This window comes from Ixodes scapularis, unplaced genomic scaffold (assembly GCF_016920785.2).
Source record: "Ixodes scapularis isolate PalLabHiFi unplaced genomic scaffold, ASM1692078v2 PGA_scaffold43__4_contigs__length_2004386, whole genome shotgun sequence".
NCBI classification, from domain to species: domain Eukaryota; kingdom Metazoa; phylum Arthropoda; class Arachnida; order Ixodida; family Ixodidae; genus Ixodes; species Ixodes scapularis.
In genome coordinates, this window is record NW_024609872.1 from 1,158,120 (window position 1) to 1,173,742 (window position 15,623).

The 15,623-nt window shown below is 48.2% G+C and overlaps 1 protein-coding gene across 1 annotated transcript in view; it reads right to left on the reverse strand.

The window, feature by feature from the left end:
* The window catches only part of LOC8029078 (putative polypeptide N-acetylgalactosaminyltransferase 9), a 139,547-nt gene that overhangs the window by 96,424 nt on the left and 27,500 nt on the right, over window positions 1-15,623 (reverse strand). The window contains 1 exon segment of the mRNA XM_040500216.2: window positions 2,123-2,192. The gene's annotated coding sequence lies outside the window, so the exon portion shown is untranslated.

Sequence of the window (15,623 nt, forward strand, 5' to 3'; positions counted from 1 at the left end):
CAGCTGGCGTATTTTCGAGTATCGTCCTTCCGTGTCGGTCTCAGGCGGTTATGTGAACTTCATAAAGTCAAATTTATCGATGATAATAAAAATATACTTAATTCTTGTCTGAAGATTTGGCAGCATAAATAGAAGATTCTCACCTCCAAGATATATAAGTAAATGCGCCTTTAAATTATCTGAAAGATGTTCGGCAAATATTTTTCGGCGCTTTTATCCTCTATAGACACGTTATAGGTGATTTTGAAAAGCTTTAAATCATGTTTTTTTATTAATTATTTTGAAGCTAATTTAAATAACTATATGTTTTCCTCACGCATATATAACTTCTCAAATATATAGAAGTTTATTATCGCGTTTTTTATGTGTTTTTACTATCGCCTTTTTTTACTGGAACGAATGGTGGAACTATGACGATTGCACACTTAAACTCTCAGAAAGTGTCCAATTAGGTAGCTTCCGAATTGAGTAGAGCATGAAATACCACTTTGTTCTATTTAACAAAAATCATCAATTAGCGAGGGTGATGCTTATTTGCAAATTAAATTGACCTGCATTTTGTCAAGAGCAAACCTCAACATCCAGGCTATGCCAGTTTATCCAATATAAGAAAATGTTCACATGGGTAAGCACTGTTTTAGGTCAGATTCGATCTCAGTACTAAGGTGCTCATAGGTTAGAGTGAACAATTTCAGCCACTCCTTTTCGCATGATTCGTCGCCCGCATCATGGTGCTGAGAGCAAACAATATGCTAGTTAGAAAAACAAGCATTGCGATTGTCGCTTAGTGTCCCTATAAAATATAGACTGGAAGGACTTGTCCCGTGACTTTCGTGACATTTTGAAAATTATATTCTCTTAAGCTCAGTCGTCTCGTCATCATATATATATTGTGAAACGTATTCCGTAAAACACATTTCATGATATATATTGCGACGAGGTGCCCATTTCATGATTGTATTCACTGTAATTAATTCCTTAGTTCAAGGGCAAAACCACGATTCAACATCTAATACTGCGATACAAAGTTGTACCAATCACGGGTATTTTAGGCAACCTACTTCACTTCCGAAAACATTTCGATTCAGGTACAATGTATGTGACTCTGGTAAACGAAGGGATGTTGAGTCGTATAAACACGACGTTTTGTATGTTAATGTATATTTTCCTTTCTTGTTGTGTAGGAATAAATAACAGAATTTTATAATTTTGGTACCTGAGAATAAAACTGAATTGAACAAACAATAAAAAAAAACTATATCTGTAAACGACTATTTTTTGTGGGCTCAATATTTCGCGATTTAGGTCAAAGCTGAAGTTTTGGAATAATTCGCGGGTTGTAATTTTCTCGACGCGGTGAAATCTCACTATAAATTTCAATCTGTTTACATTTTACCGAAATTGTTCGCGGGACCCATTTTTCGCGAATTGTAGGCGATTCGCGAAATTCTCAAAAATAGGTCCTCGCAAAAATCAGATCGTGTACAGCAGTTAGTTTCACGGCCTAAATAGCGCCTATTGACAGAACAACGCGGAAAATATATTCTCAATTTAGCGGTTCAAACCGGTTCGAACCGGTTCGAACCGGTTTGAACCGTTATTTTTTGCGCCCCGGAACTGAACCGGAACTGAACCGAAAGCCGTGAACCCGAACCCGAACCGAACCAATAAAAATATCGGTTCGACACTCTGGCGACAACGTCAGTCAAATGAAATGACACGCTGGAATGGCGAGTTCGCCGCACACTCAGCAAAAACTGCGCACTTTTTTTTTCATTTCTGCTCGCGGATACGGCCCTGGCTGACGACACACGACATTATATATATATATATATAAAAGCTAAGAAAGCACCTGTGTCAAGTTCAAAGGCCGCAGATAATAACTAAATAAAGTCAAAAACTGGTTACGTCTGCTGTTTCGAGCCGAGCTAAGTCTCTCGCTAGTTATTTCCACTCGCATTATGTCGCTTTTCAGTTGCCGCGCGAGCGACGTGCCGCGAAAGCGAGTAAGGCCATTTGTTGCCTCGGTCTCTCGAAGCAGGCGTGTCATGCGCGATGCCGCCGAGTCGAGAATCCGCACCGTCGTGCCAAATGGGCTCCCCCCGGGAAGAAATCAGCTTGCCTGAGACATGTCGCCATGACGGATTTCGCACCAGCCAGCCGAGGAGGCCTTGGCCGTCTTGCACACTCACCTGCGGAAAACAAAAACAAAAATGTAAGACGAAGTTTACAAGTACACACTCACGCACGAATGGCAAGGAAAAAAAAAACAATAGTATTAAAAAATAAACGAATAAATCTCGAAAGAAATGGCGGAGTATGTGACGCAATGCCCGAGCATCGTTCATTGAATCCGGTGACGTCTGCGTGCGCGCGGCGCGAGCATGTGTAACGAAGGACGACGAGAACTTTTTGTTCGTACATGAGATTTGACGGGCTCGACGAACAATTCGAACTTTCAGGGAAATTCGACGGGTTCGACGAACAATTCCGACTTTCAGCGAAATTCAACAGGCTCGACGAAGAATGTGAACTTTCAGCGAAAATCGACGGGCTCGACGAAGAATTCCAACTTTCAGCGAAAATCGACGGGTTCGACGAACAATTCCTACTTTCAGCGAAATTCGACGGGTTCGACGAACAATTCGACCTTTCAGCGACATTCGACGGGCTCGACGAACAATTCGAACTTTCAGCGAAATTCGACGGGTACGACGAACAATTGCAACTTTCAGCGAAATTCAACGGGCTCGACGAAGAATTCGAACTTTCAGCGAAAATCGACGGGCTCGACGAACAATTCGAACTTTCAGCGAAACGCGCCGAAGTTTGGCTTTATGACAGTGTTGCCCGACATCTGTGCAAAAACTTCGAATTAAAAAAAAAAAAAAAACAAGTAACTGATGAAGTGGTTCTTTCATTTTTTATTTGTTTATTATTATTACCAATGTTAACGCGACACGAAAACAAAATTTTGAGATGGGGCGCTTTTTTGAGCCACTCAAACCGAACACAATTTCGGAACACCCAGGCTTTGCCCTCTCCGGCACGCTATTCATTATCTCTGAATTCACAATCTCGATCGAGAAAACGGCATATGAAGGTGATGCCGAAACCCAAATTCATATTTTCCGGCGCTCCCCAGTGGAATGACATCACATGAATTCGTCGCGTAATGAATTTTCGAAACGGCATGCAGAGTGTACGTTCAAATATCTGTACATAATATCTACGGCTTCTCTTCGTCATGGAGTTTTACCTACACATGGGGACAATAATTCCCAAACCCATATCTGATGATCGCGATGACCCAGCAAATAACAGACTAGTTTTGTCGACTGGTACTTGCTGTGAAGTTGTCCAGCACCACATAATCTCAATAAATATTATACCCATCAAAAGTCACACAGCTAACAGAGGTAGTGCATTCTCCGGCCAGCTCGATAAATAATAGCGGACAAACGGATGTAATATTCCTGGACTTTTAAAAGCTTTTGATCGCGTCTCCCATCCCAAACTAGAGCTCAAGCTTTGTCCAATTTTTAAAAAACTAACAGTTATTAAAGTGGCACAGTGCCCCCTTATCTAAACGATTCCAATGTGTCCAAATCAATAGTAAGTCACCCCCCGCCGATCTTCCGGTCACTTCGGGCGTACCTCAGGGTTCGGCGCTTTGGCCACTTCTATTTCTCCTGTATTATTGTTTTAACCATATTTTTAGAGACATGTGGGTTCTAACTGAACTTTGTGCGGTTGATTAGGTCATTTATTCGGAGATAGCAATCCAACAGGATCGATTAAACCTTAACTGCGCCCTACAGAAGGTACAGGAATGGAGAAAGAAGGCACAGGAATGGAGAAGAATGTCCATAACCTGTGAAAAAGAAAAAAAAAACTATGAAATTTAATTACTCCGTAAACGGGAAATGCACATAAACCGTAGACCCTTATAAATAGGGACTTTCAGCAAACCGTTACCGCGTGTTCCACGTACCGCAAAAGCAGAGCCTTTGAAGCCCCGCGGGGCTCCGGTATCGCGGAACGCGGAACACGGCAACGGTTTGCTAAAAGTCCTCAACGAAACGGAGTATAGCAAACTGTAGTGGGGAAGCGTAATGACGCATATTCGAAACGCGACCCACAATTATTCCATTCTGCTCGCCCGGAGCGCTGCTCAAAACTTGAGAGCCCGAAACTCGAACCTGGTCGAACACAAGCCTGATGGAACTCAAACCTGATCAAACTCGAGCCTGGTCGGTCTGGAACCAGTCGGTGGATTCGCGACATCCGTATACACGTAAGGCCTCTATGCGATGCCGTTTTCTGAGCGACGTTCCACGCGTTTCCGGCTCGTCTCTCGATGAGCTGTGTGCTTTCGCCACCAGTCCATCTCCATATCTCCGGCGCGCGGTGAAGAACGCCGCTCATAAATAAGAGCAGAGCGGGAAGATCGACGCCTATGTCCGCGTTCACGCAGAACGACCTTTCCGGACTTCAGACGCATAACGCAGGGGCGGCGGAGCAGGTGCAACGCGTCAGCGCCCAAGTTGCTGGAGCGAGTCTATCTTGATTTAAGCGCTCGGTGCGCACACACTTTCGTGCAAATGAGACGCCACGGAATGAAAAAGTGCAGGGCGTCTTTTTCCCGGCCTTCGGCACGTGCTCGCTGCCTTCCGTCGTCCTCTGGCTCCGCAGGCTTCAAGCTCACCAGACGCCGAAATGGAATCGAGTGAAGCTTTTTGCGCTGAAGTCGAGACAACTGGGACGGCTTGCGAATCCCGGCTAAGACTGAGAAAGAAAGCACTGCCAGAGGCTGGCGCACAAGCCGAGTGGCACGCGAAGCCCAGTCTCAAGCGCTCCTGCAGCCTTCCTTATTCACACAGTCTTAGCTGAGACGCTGTTTGTATCAAGCACGGCCGTTATTTCATGCCGCACTAGTATGTCCTTGGTATATATCTCCGTGTTGCTCATTTCGTGTGTCTTCATTTATTAAGCACATTAATATTTACACTTTTAGTCTTCGGAGAAGGGGAACAAGAGGGACAAAGGACGAACACAAATCTCCAAACACAGCTAGCTAGTGACTGGTGAGCGACCGAAAAATTCTGCCTGGTCGCGCACCAGTCACCTAGCTGTGTTTGGAGATTTGTGTCTGTCCTTTGTCCCTCTTGTTCCCCTTCTCCAGGGATTATATTCACCATTCTTGTCCAGCTCACTTGCACCTTTGCATTTAATTGCAGTATAATCATAACGTTTAGTTTCACCTTTTTTTTTTTTTGTTTTTGTATCTCTTTCTTTCTCTCTCTCTTTCTTGTTATGGAGTTGCCGGAGACCTTCCTCAACGAAAGCCAACCTCTCTAAAATACACTTATACCCGGGCCACACGGGCAACTCGAATGCCATTTACAACGAATGACATTCGTGTGATCAACGAATCGGCTCGCGATCAGTCGCGCGTGGCACGCCCCAAGCTCGGAGTGTCTCGCGCTGATTGGCCGATCGTTCAGATATATTTCGTTGTATACGGCATTCGAGTTGCCCGTGTGGCACGGGTATTATTATCTCTCTCTCACTTCCCTGCCGTTCTCCTTCAGATAAGGCCCATCCTCTTGTAACGTCATCACTTTAAATTCCGGGGAGCGAATCTGCGACGAACGACCGTCGATCTTCACCGTGAGGCACGTCTGCATTGCGGGCGGCGTCACGAACCGCTGTTCTATGAAGCCTCGCGCAGAGCGAATGATGTCGCTAATAGCCGATTCACACGAGGGACCGAATCGCGATTTTCGTCCGCGGATCGTACCACGTGACCGTGACGTCACCGATTCCTGCGAACCGCGCCTCGTCCGCGGACGCGCGGACTGATAAAGTCGATGGCCTTTTCACTCGCGGATTTTTGGCGGGAGATCGATTTGAAAAGCGTTTAGTCTGACAACAAATCAAAGTATTTTTTTCTTTGCGATTAAAACAAAAATGGCGCATAGTTGTGTTTTGAGCATTCGCTGGCTCATTTTGTCGCGCGAATCTTGGTCCGAAGCGTGAAAGAAGCAGCAGAAACTTTGTCCAGCTGACGCGACGCAGGCTCCGGTATACTCCGGTATACGCAGCGATAATTCTTGGACGTCCAATCGGCTTTCCACCGAGCAAGACCTTTCTTGTGGCTGTGGTGTAAGTACTTGAGTGTTGTGCACGAGCGCGGAGTGCGTCAAGGCATCTTCATACGCACCTCCGCGAGCCTAGAACTTCGTCTGTTCTACGCCGAAGCCTTCTCGAGCAGGACCATGCCTGTGTCACTGTCATGCCTTGGGTTAGTAAAGCTATAGTGTCGCTTGGTGCGAAGCCTGTCACGGTGCTCTGTTTCGATCTGTGCGTAACAGCGGCGTACAGTACGATTCTTTATCGCTCTAGCAAACGTCGATTTCTCTCTTAAAGGAGCTATGCAACAATTTTTGTACTTTGCGCAAATACCGCTTAAAACGGATCCCTAACGTTAATGACCTACGAAACACGCGTTCGTTTTTCACCCCACGCAATAGAAGTCCCAGAAAAAAATTTAAGAAAAACGAGCAGCGTTCACCCCCTCAACTCGCAGCCAGAACAAGTGGCCACGTGATCTGGAGCCGATTATATGCCGCCAGTTTTGATCATAGCCACGCGCTGGGGTTGGCAAAGCGCAGGACACGCGCTGAGTTCCAGACATTGTTATGGCTCGGCTGTTGTCGTCGTTGCAGCGATTGGACACGGGTCACAACCCGAATGCTTCTCGAGCTATCAATTGTCACGAGCCGAAGTCGAGTGCTCACGCAATGCTCGGGTCCAATCTATGAACCGCATTCAAATATCGTCACTTGGGTGTACTGCGATCCCCGAGTTACGTCATCAAATTTTGCAAAGGAGAGATTGAATGAAAATGATCGCTTTTGTCCTTGAAATTACACCGCAACAAAGGAGTTTCTTGGCCAATGGCGTTGCGTGTGAGTATCCTTGAGTCCCAGCTGTGCCAGTAAGCTCGTGTAGAGAGAAAAACATTCCAATTGAATATCGTTGCACAGCTCCTTTAATTGGATAACGGTGCCAAGGTGCGATGTTGGAGTTTCGCGGCACTGTGGGGGTGCCGAACAGGTTCGGTTCGTCTTCGCTGGCGCCTGCTCGTCGCCTCCCTCGTGTGGATGCGCTTGTGAGACGGACGAACCACGGACAAGTCGTCACGCGATGAATCCGGATCAGTACGGGCCATAAGTTGTAAAACAGCTTCGGTGTGGATCGTATACCTTGATCGTCGAATAAGACATTTCGGAGATATTTTTTGCGCAGTATTTGAGTGTCATTGGGAAAATATACCACGTTCAAATATTCAGAACGTTCAGGCTGTCTCGGTTACAACTGTTCAAAAAGTACAATGCTCGAGACATTTGAGTGTTGGGTAAAACTCTCGCGGTGTTTCGCCCAGCTGCAGGGGTATACGGTCACTGCGTGTCTTCCGAGAATTGTCTTCGGTTCGCAGGTGGGTTCCAGTCACGCGTTGCTTTTCCGAGTCCGCTCCAGCGTGAATTCCCAGAGCCGAGCGGAATGGCGAACGGATTCGTCAAGGGTCATCCTCACGCCGTCGTCGACGCGTTCCTCGTTCCCATCTGTCATCAACTTGTTTTCTGCCGATGCTTTGTTTGCTCGATAATGCTTGCGTGTTCCACTGCTTCCTGGTGCAGCGGGTGACTCGTCAGGTAGACTATTATCTGTCTTTTACTCCCGAGACCTTGTGTATGAGTAAAGAAACAAACACACCTCCCAGGAGGCAAAGTGCTTCATTGTCGCCGTCACCTGAAGAAGGTGAGTTTGGAACACGACGTGAGCGCTCATCTCGTGTCCAATCAGTGAGAAGCCGAAAGGTGGCGTAGCACTCGTTGTTCCCCGTGTTCCCCCTTAGGTACGAAGCCAAAAATTCAACCCCACGTTTTTTTTTTTGTTTTTTTTTTGTTTTTTTGCAGTAGACCCGGTGTTGACGTGCTGACGCAACACATCCGACTGTTGCCCTTTTCGGCACCAACCGTTCGCGAGTGCCACAAATCGAAGCCTCGTGACGGACGTCAAACGTCGGTTCATTGGACGACCGTTTCCGAGTGTCAAACGAACGGGGTTACGCGCCTCATATTTTCCAACTTTAGACCCGCAAAGCGAGAGCCGCAAAACGTCACGTTCAAGTGACCGCTGACGTCGCTCCTCTCCCGCCGGATTTCTCCGGGTCCCGTTTCTCCTGTTTTGCGGGTTGGTTTGGACGGCGCTTAACCCAAGCGCGGCATTGCTTGCGCCTGTTTAGAAATGGGCACAAAAAGAGAAGGACTCTCTATTTGCAAAGTTTGCGTCACATCGGATTAAACACAGAAATGCTTCTTGACATATGTATTAAAAGTAGTAGCCTGCTCGACTTCATCGCAACGAATCATGTAATTCTGTTGTGTGTATGTTTATACAGCCGAAAGTTAGTCAGCTCCCATGGGCGTCAATGAGTCTCACCTGCAGCTGTAGATGAACAATTTAGACAGCGCAGTACAACCGCTAACCTTTTCTTTCTTTCTTTCTTTTTTCGCGTGCACCACGCAGCAGTGGTACACGACCGCACGCCGTCAACGAAATAGAATTGCCATAAACTAGTACAACATTCTCTCCCGGCAAGAAAGAATTCTGTCACGCTGAAAAGAGAAAAACATGCTCGCTCGTGTCGAATTCATGAGAACGGAGAATACGTTCACGGGAGTCGCATACACACGACTCGTGTCATCAGATCACGTGGCTATGCCGAGTGACGTCAGGTAAAGTGTAAACGTATCAGATGAAACTGTCACATCACGTGGCCACGTGCAGTCAGGTCACGTGACCATGTAGTGTGACGTCAGCGTGTGAGATGACATGGTGACGTCACGTGCAGCCAGGTGATCACGTCCCGTGACATCAAGTCAAGTGACGTCAACGTGTCAGATTACATTGTCCCCTCTCTTGCAGTCAGGTGACCACGTGACCATGTACCGTGACGTCAACGTATCAGATGACATTGACACATCACGTGCAGTCAGGTCACGTCACCAGGCAGATGACACGGCGACGTCACGTCCGGTCAGGCGACCATGTCGCGTGACGTCGGATAAAGTGACATCACCGTATCACAGGACATCATGACGTCACATGGTCAAAGGTCGAGCGTGACGTTGCCTCTCCTTTCAAAATAATCCCGGTGTCAAAAAGAAAAGAAAGAAACAATATTTCCTTTTAAAAGCTCTCGTAATTTCGGAGGGCCTTCCCGCGTCCACTCGGCGAAGTTTCGAGAGGACTCGAAGCCACGAGGCCTTTTGCGAAACCCGGCAGCCCCCAAGTACCGCGCGCGGCCTTTCAAAATGGAGATTGGCGGCTCCCGCCGATAAAGAACGGCGTCGGGCAATTTCGTTTTAATTCAACGGGCTGCTCGTCAAGAGCACGGATCTCCTATTCATCCCGCGCACGCCCGTCCTCGCTACGGCTTCAGCGGACAAGGGAACGACGAAATAACAACGACGCGAGGAAACAAAATTGATTCGCAGCTCCCGCGCAGGTCTGCTGCCCGGAAGCCGATGTGACGTTCTAATCTATCGCTCACCCCCACGGCTTCCACGCTTCTCTCCGCTAAGAAGAAAAGAAAACCGAACAAAGAAGACGGCCCTCAGAAAGTACGTACTAGGGGCGAAGGGACCCGAGTGCCCCACGTGCTCCTCAGCACGAAGAGCGCCTGGAGCGGTAACCCGACAACATCTCACCGGACAAATGCTGGCGTTCGCGTTCGGGCACTTTGGAAGAGTGAGTAGAGACGAAGGCAGTTAGCTCTACCATAACCTCCTCTGTACTCACAAAGGATGGCAGTTCGACGACGGAGCCAGAGAGTGCCCGGTCGCAGATTTGGAGCGCGAGGATCTGGTAGCACAGAGCATCAAAGAGCCCTTTCTCGGGGAACCTAAAGCCCCTTCAAATTTCGAAAGTAGCGCAAGGTGCGGTGATGCACGAGGCACGCGCAACGTGCAGTCATTGGGAAGATCATGGCGGCACAGCGCAGCAGCACTGAGCTAGATTTCAGACGCTATAGACCAGGGGTGGCCAAGCTGACCCGGCCTAAGAGCCGCAAACAAAACCACAAAACTTCCAAGAGCCGCGGGAAGGGGGGGGGGGGGGGGGGGGCTTTTGTCCAGAATAATAAACGAAACTCGAACTGCTTTAAATCTGTCCGAGCCAAAAGCAGTCCAACTGTACGTAACGTAGCAGTAGCACAAGACTACCACACCGCAACCTGTCTTTACATTTAAAACGCGTTTCATTACTTTTTTGGGGGAAGTGGGGGGGGGGGGGGGGGGGGGGGGGAATCCGCGAGCCGCACTTTCACACGCGAAGAGCCGCATGCGGCTCGCGAGCCGCAGCTTGGCCACCCCTGCTATAGACGCTTCACACACGCACCAAATTACAGCCGCCATTGCTGACCTTCTCTTGTCTTACCGAGATGCCGAGCAACTGAAACGGTAGTTGACGATTCTCTACAAAGGCCGATGCTTCAGAAAAGGACACAGTTGAATCTGATATGGCAGTAACCTGGCCTGCTATGGTAATGATGAAGTGAAATAAACGAAATAAGAGGAAACAAAAACTGAAGGTCAGTTATGGCGGCGTCCATGCACAGCTGCTGCAAAGCGTCTATGTTCTTCCCAGAAGTGGCGCGCGGCACGTGTCTCGAGCATTTCCACAACAATGAATGGCGCCACTTTTCCCAGGATAGAGGGGCTTTAGGGGAACCTGGACGTCAGCGCACAGGTTTTGCAGCGGCGAGGACCCGAAACACACTTGTTCGCCCGGGAGGAGTGTGTTTCGGCGTCTCGCCGTAGCGGGGCGCCAGCCACGTGGCTCTCCTCTCGTTCGTTGTCTGCCGCTCCACCCTTTCCAATTCGGCGGTCGCTCCTCGTGGCGATCTGCCAGGCTTTGTCAGTATATAGGAGGCTATGGCTCTACCCAATAATCATTCTAATCAGCGTTCGACTCTCTCAACTCTTTTGACGCTTTGCAGCAGCTCTGCACGGGTGCCGCTATAACCGAGCTTCCATTTTGTTTTCTTCTTATTACGTTTACTTCACTTCATCACGACCGCAGCGGGGCAGGTTATTGCAAGCTTAGATTCTACCGTGTCCTTCTCTCCAGCATTGTCCTTTCTGGAAATCGCCAAAAACGCCCGCTTCACTGGCTTCGCATCTGGGTAAGACAAGAGGTCAGCAATGGCGGCTGCAATCTGGCGAGTGTGCAAAGCGTCGATAGAGGGTATTCACTATAGACGATGTTTACAGCGCCTGCTCCAGAACGAGCTCACATTAAAGGCTCGTTCATACGGTTGCGTTCGAATGCGATTGCAACCACTCGCTGTTGCTATGGCGACACTTCCATCGAGCCAATGGGGAGGCGCTGTGCGGCACCACGGAAAGCAGCGCAACGCGGTCAGCGCAAATGTCTGAACCAGCATTAATAGGCTGCTAAGAACGGCAATCTCGATAATGCAGAATGCACGTTGCAAAAAAAGAAAATAATTGCGGAAGCTCGCTGTCGGCACACGCTCATCAGAGCTTTGCGCGCCAAAATGCCATAAGGACCGGCGGTAATGGCGACGTGCGCAAGCAAAAGCGTCGCTATGGTCGGCTTTTCACCGCTTTGCTCGATAGACCAAACGCCCACAATGACGCCTTAAGTCGGCTTGCTTTTGCTCTCATCGACGCAAAGAAGAGCAATGCCAGGCTGCCAATTTGGAACGCGATGGCTTTGAGCTTCCACGTCGCGGTGAGGCATATCCAGGTCGCGGCGTCACAGCCAGAAATTATCAGAGGACGCGTTCGTCCGCCAGCAAGCCTAGCAAAGCACAAAGAAACGAGGGAAGGAGAGGCAGAAAACACGCGAGACTGCTCTAGAGGGCGGAAGTGGACTACTTCCCAGAAAACTCCAAATTCCATTTTCACAAAAAAAAAAAAAAAAAAGTACATTTGAGGATAAGGAGTTTCATCCGCTGCCTCGTAGAAATTGAACGCCACGCGGACAATGTTGGAAAGGATGGGCCCCAAAGGAATTAAGAGTTCGAGGGAAGCCCCTCCCTCCCCTTTCTACTTCAGCAGAGCAAACGCCGGAAACGAGGTGACCTCCTCTCCAGCTTTCGTTCTGCCAAAGTGAAAAGGGGTAAAAGTACCTTCTCCTGGACTATTAACCTGTCACCGACCATAGACCGTTTTATCGTGGCTAGAGCCATTTTGAGAGCGAGAGAGAAGAGGGGAAAGGGCTACCGGCGCTTTCCCCCTTGCTGGTGCGTTAGAAAGAATGAAATTCCCGGATGAGAAGCTTCGCCGGAGTTGGGTGTGTGCATTGCCCGAACTTCGCTCGAGCTTTCTTCTCTGTTTTAAAATCCCAAACTTAATTAGAGCCACGGGCTTCGATGGTGACAGGTCATTGGGACACCATTGCTCAGTTATAGGGTGCACGAATAACGACAGAATAAGTCGAATACTGTCCGAAGACCTGTGTAGCTTGCACGGAATCCATCAAGGCGAGTGTGGCTGCAATGTCTTTAAGCTCCATCGCTTTCCATATGACCCCGGTCTCCGGCGGCAGTGGGTCGCGTCCGTAAACCGAAAATACTTTTCCTCAACGCCATCTCGACCGTGTTCGGAACATTTTGTGACTGGAGCGGGCACCGAACACTGTACCGCCGATCAACATGGGGTACGCTAGCAAGGTGCGTGCAAGTGTGGGAAAAGTGTTCTGTTTGACTTCCAACGAATTCCTGAAGGAAGTTTCCAGGGAGATTCTGGCAACTGCTCCTGGTCAGGATGCGCTCATTATATTTGATAATGCTCCCGCACACCGACAAGACGTAGACGTTGCCTTGTCCCAGGGGCACTATTCGAAGGTACATACCTCCATACAGTTTACTCTTCAACCCGATTAAAGAGATGTTTTCCAAGTTTAAGTCCGGCGTGAAAGTTTACCCCAGGGAGCATAGCGCAGCCGCATGCGCGGCCTGGAGCTACCACCTTAAAGAAAGATCAATGGGTGACTCTCCGAACGGCAACGCAAGAAACAACGCAGACAATTCAACGTGTCGATTGCGCGGCCTATGGCCGCAGTCATTTCAAATACACTGTGCCTGCCCTCAAACGAGGGCATGGAACTCTTATATTCCCGTGTGGAATACACGCAATCGAAAAACAGCATCTTGATTTGCAATGAAAATGTTCATGCCATTGAATGCATACATCTAATTAAAATACAAACTTTTCATACACGGTTTGACTGTCAAGCCTTTTGAAAATTTTCGTTTCTATTCTAAAACCTAAAAAAGAAAAAAAAATCCCCATTATTTAGGCTGGAGCTTACGTATTATGGTCAAAGAAATCCCTCAAAATTCACGAGACTCAGTGAAGCAACGCGCATATACATTGAAAACTCTTTCATTACTTTCAAGCAAGTTAGACCTTAAAACGGTTATAACTTATAACCAGGCACGTAGCCAAAATTTCGATTAGGGGGGGGGGGGGGGGGCATGCCCTTCCCCCCCCCCCCCCTTTTCCCTTGGCTACGCTTCTGGTTTTAACATATGAGCTAGTAGTTATTAATTCACAGATATGAACAAATTAAATTGAGTGACTCTCGAATCAAAAATGAATGGCGTTAAGATTAAATTGTTGACAACTTGAATGAAATTCATAGACACATGGATCAAATTGGTGTACAGCTGGATTAAATTCAGACACACTCAGATTAAAAAAAAAAAGCTGGTACTTGGATTACTATGAGCGGGAAAACCTGCAGTAGCGTCTGTACTGATATCATTTGTAGACATTATGTTATAGTGCCGCCGGATACCGTGCAAAATATCCCAAGTGTTCGGAAGAGAAGATATCGGGGCGTCCCATGCAACCTTTTTTAGTGCACGCTGCAGCGCACCAGTTAGCAGCACACGACCGTACTCGAACAGACGGAGAACAGAGTAGAGCCTTTCGTTCCCAGCCCTTCCGAGCAATACTGGCCTCCGCCATATATTTGAACATCGCTTTCAGCGAGGGCCGTGCCATTGGATCTGAGTTCAGGCCGAGCGCGGCGGCAGCGCTCGGGTCCGATAGCTTTGCACGCGAATACGCACCCAACGGCGGATGGATGGATGAATCCGGCTGAGCCCTTTGGATCGGGCGGTAGCTTGCGCCACCTAGTGATTTTGTTTTACCGATGCAGCCCTCCGCTTGCCCCTCGCGGACGAACGAAGAACCAGAGGAGACGGTGGCAGGGACTGTCGGCCTTGGGGCTGCTCTTACCGCACGGTTATGGTTGGCACGTTCGTGTATCGTGCGGATTTACATTGCATTGCGTGTATATGCATGTTTATACAGCCTGAAGTTACTCTGCCTCAACTTGTCTCCGCCGTAGATGCAAAATTTAACCAGTGCGGTACAACCGCTAGCCTGGGGATCTTTAACGTGCACCACGCAGTAGTGATACACGACCGCACGCCGGTGTACGGTGATGCAGATTTAACGGAAAAAGAGTGCGTTCCAATAGCAATTGCTTTTCCGCATCGGAACTTCTATAAATCAACACGCTATTTTCCCAACTCACGTGAACAGATCTCTGTCACCTGTAATTCGTTCCTGCCCCAACCGCCTCCGTATTTATAGCCAGATACACTAATTTTAGCGCACTGACCAGCTTCAGCGAGCAGGCGGATGTTGGAGTTGCGAATAGTCCGTTTCACACGCAACTTCGACCACAGCCGACGCTATGACCCCACGAAACCAGCAAAGCAGAGGCAAAAAAAAAAAAAGTTGGTCGTGAAGGCGTTTGGTGTTTTTGTTGGAGACACATCCCAGGCACCGTACCAAGAATAACGTTTGCTGGGCGTCGCGTTACGGCAGTTGGTTTTTTCGCTGATCATGCGGCGCGTTGGAAAGCGTATTCTTCTTTGTATTCTTTTTTATACTGAGGGTGCCTTCGTCTCAGTCTACTTTCTCTTTTCATTCATGCGTGCTTTTACTAGTTTTTTTTTCCAATATTTTGCTGACTATGCGGCACATTGAAAAGCGTATTCTTTTTTTATACGAGGCGTTTTAGGAAACGCCGGCCAAAGCGCTCCCGTGAAAACTACGCATCTCAGAAAAAAAAAAGAAAAAGGATGATGGTGGTCTGGGCCAAAGGGCCCATTAAAGAAATTAATCGGCGTTCAGCGTAATTGGGTACTTAATTACTTTTCAGTAACCACATTTTTCATTCTTAATATTTCGAGATACGGTTTTAATTACTACTACATCCACACGCATTGTATCGATATGAGGCACGTGCAGCTATTTACGGCGTTAAAAAAAAATATCCTCAATTGGGACGCGGTTTTAAGTTTCGGTCTCTTATCGGAGCGCATCTCCGCGCCAGCAATCCGGCAGCTCGCGTTCAAAACACGCAACGTACGTGTGCCGCCATGCATCGCACGTAGAAGAGGCAAGATAAGCGGCACACGTTGCGCGTTTTAGACATTGCGGACGCGGAGATGCGCTCCGATAAGGAACCGTCGCTAGTTGCGTGCAGTACAGGCAGACTTG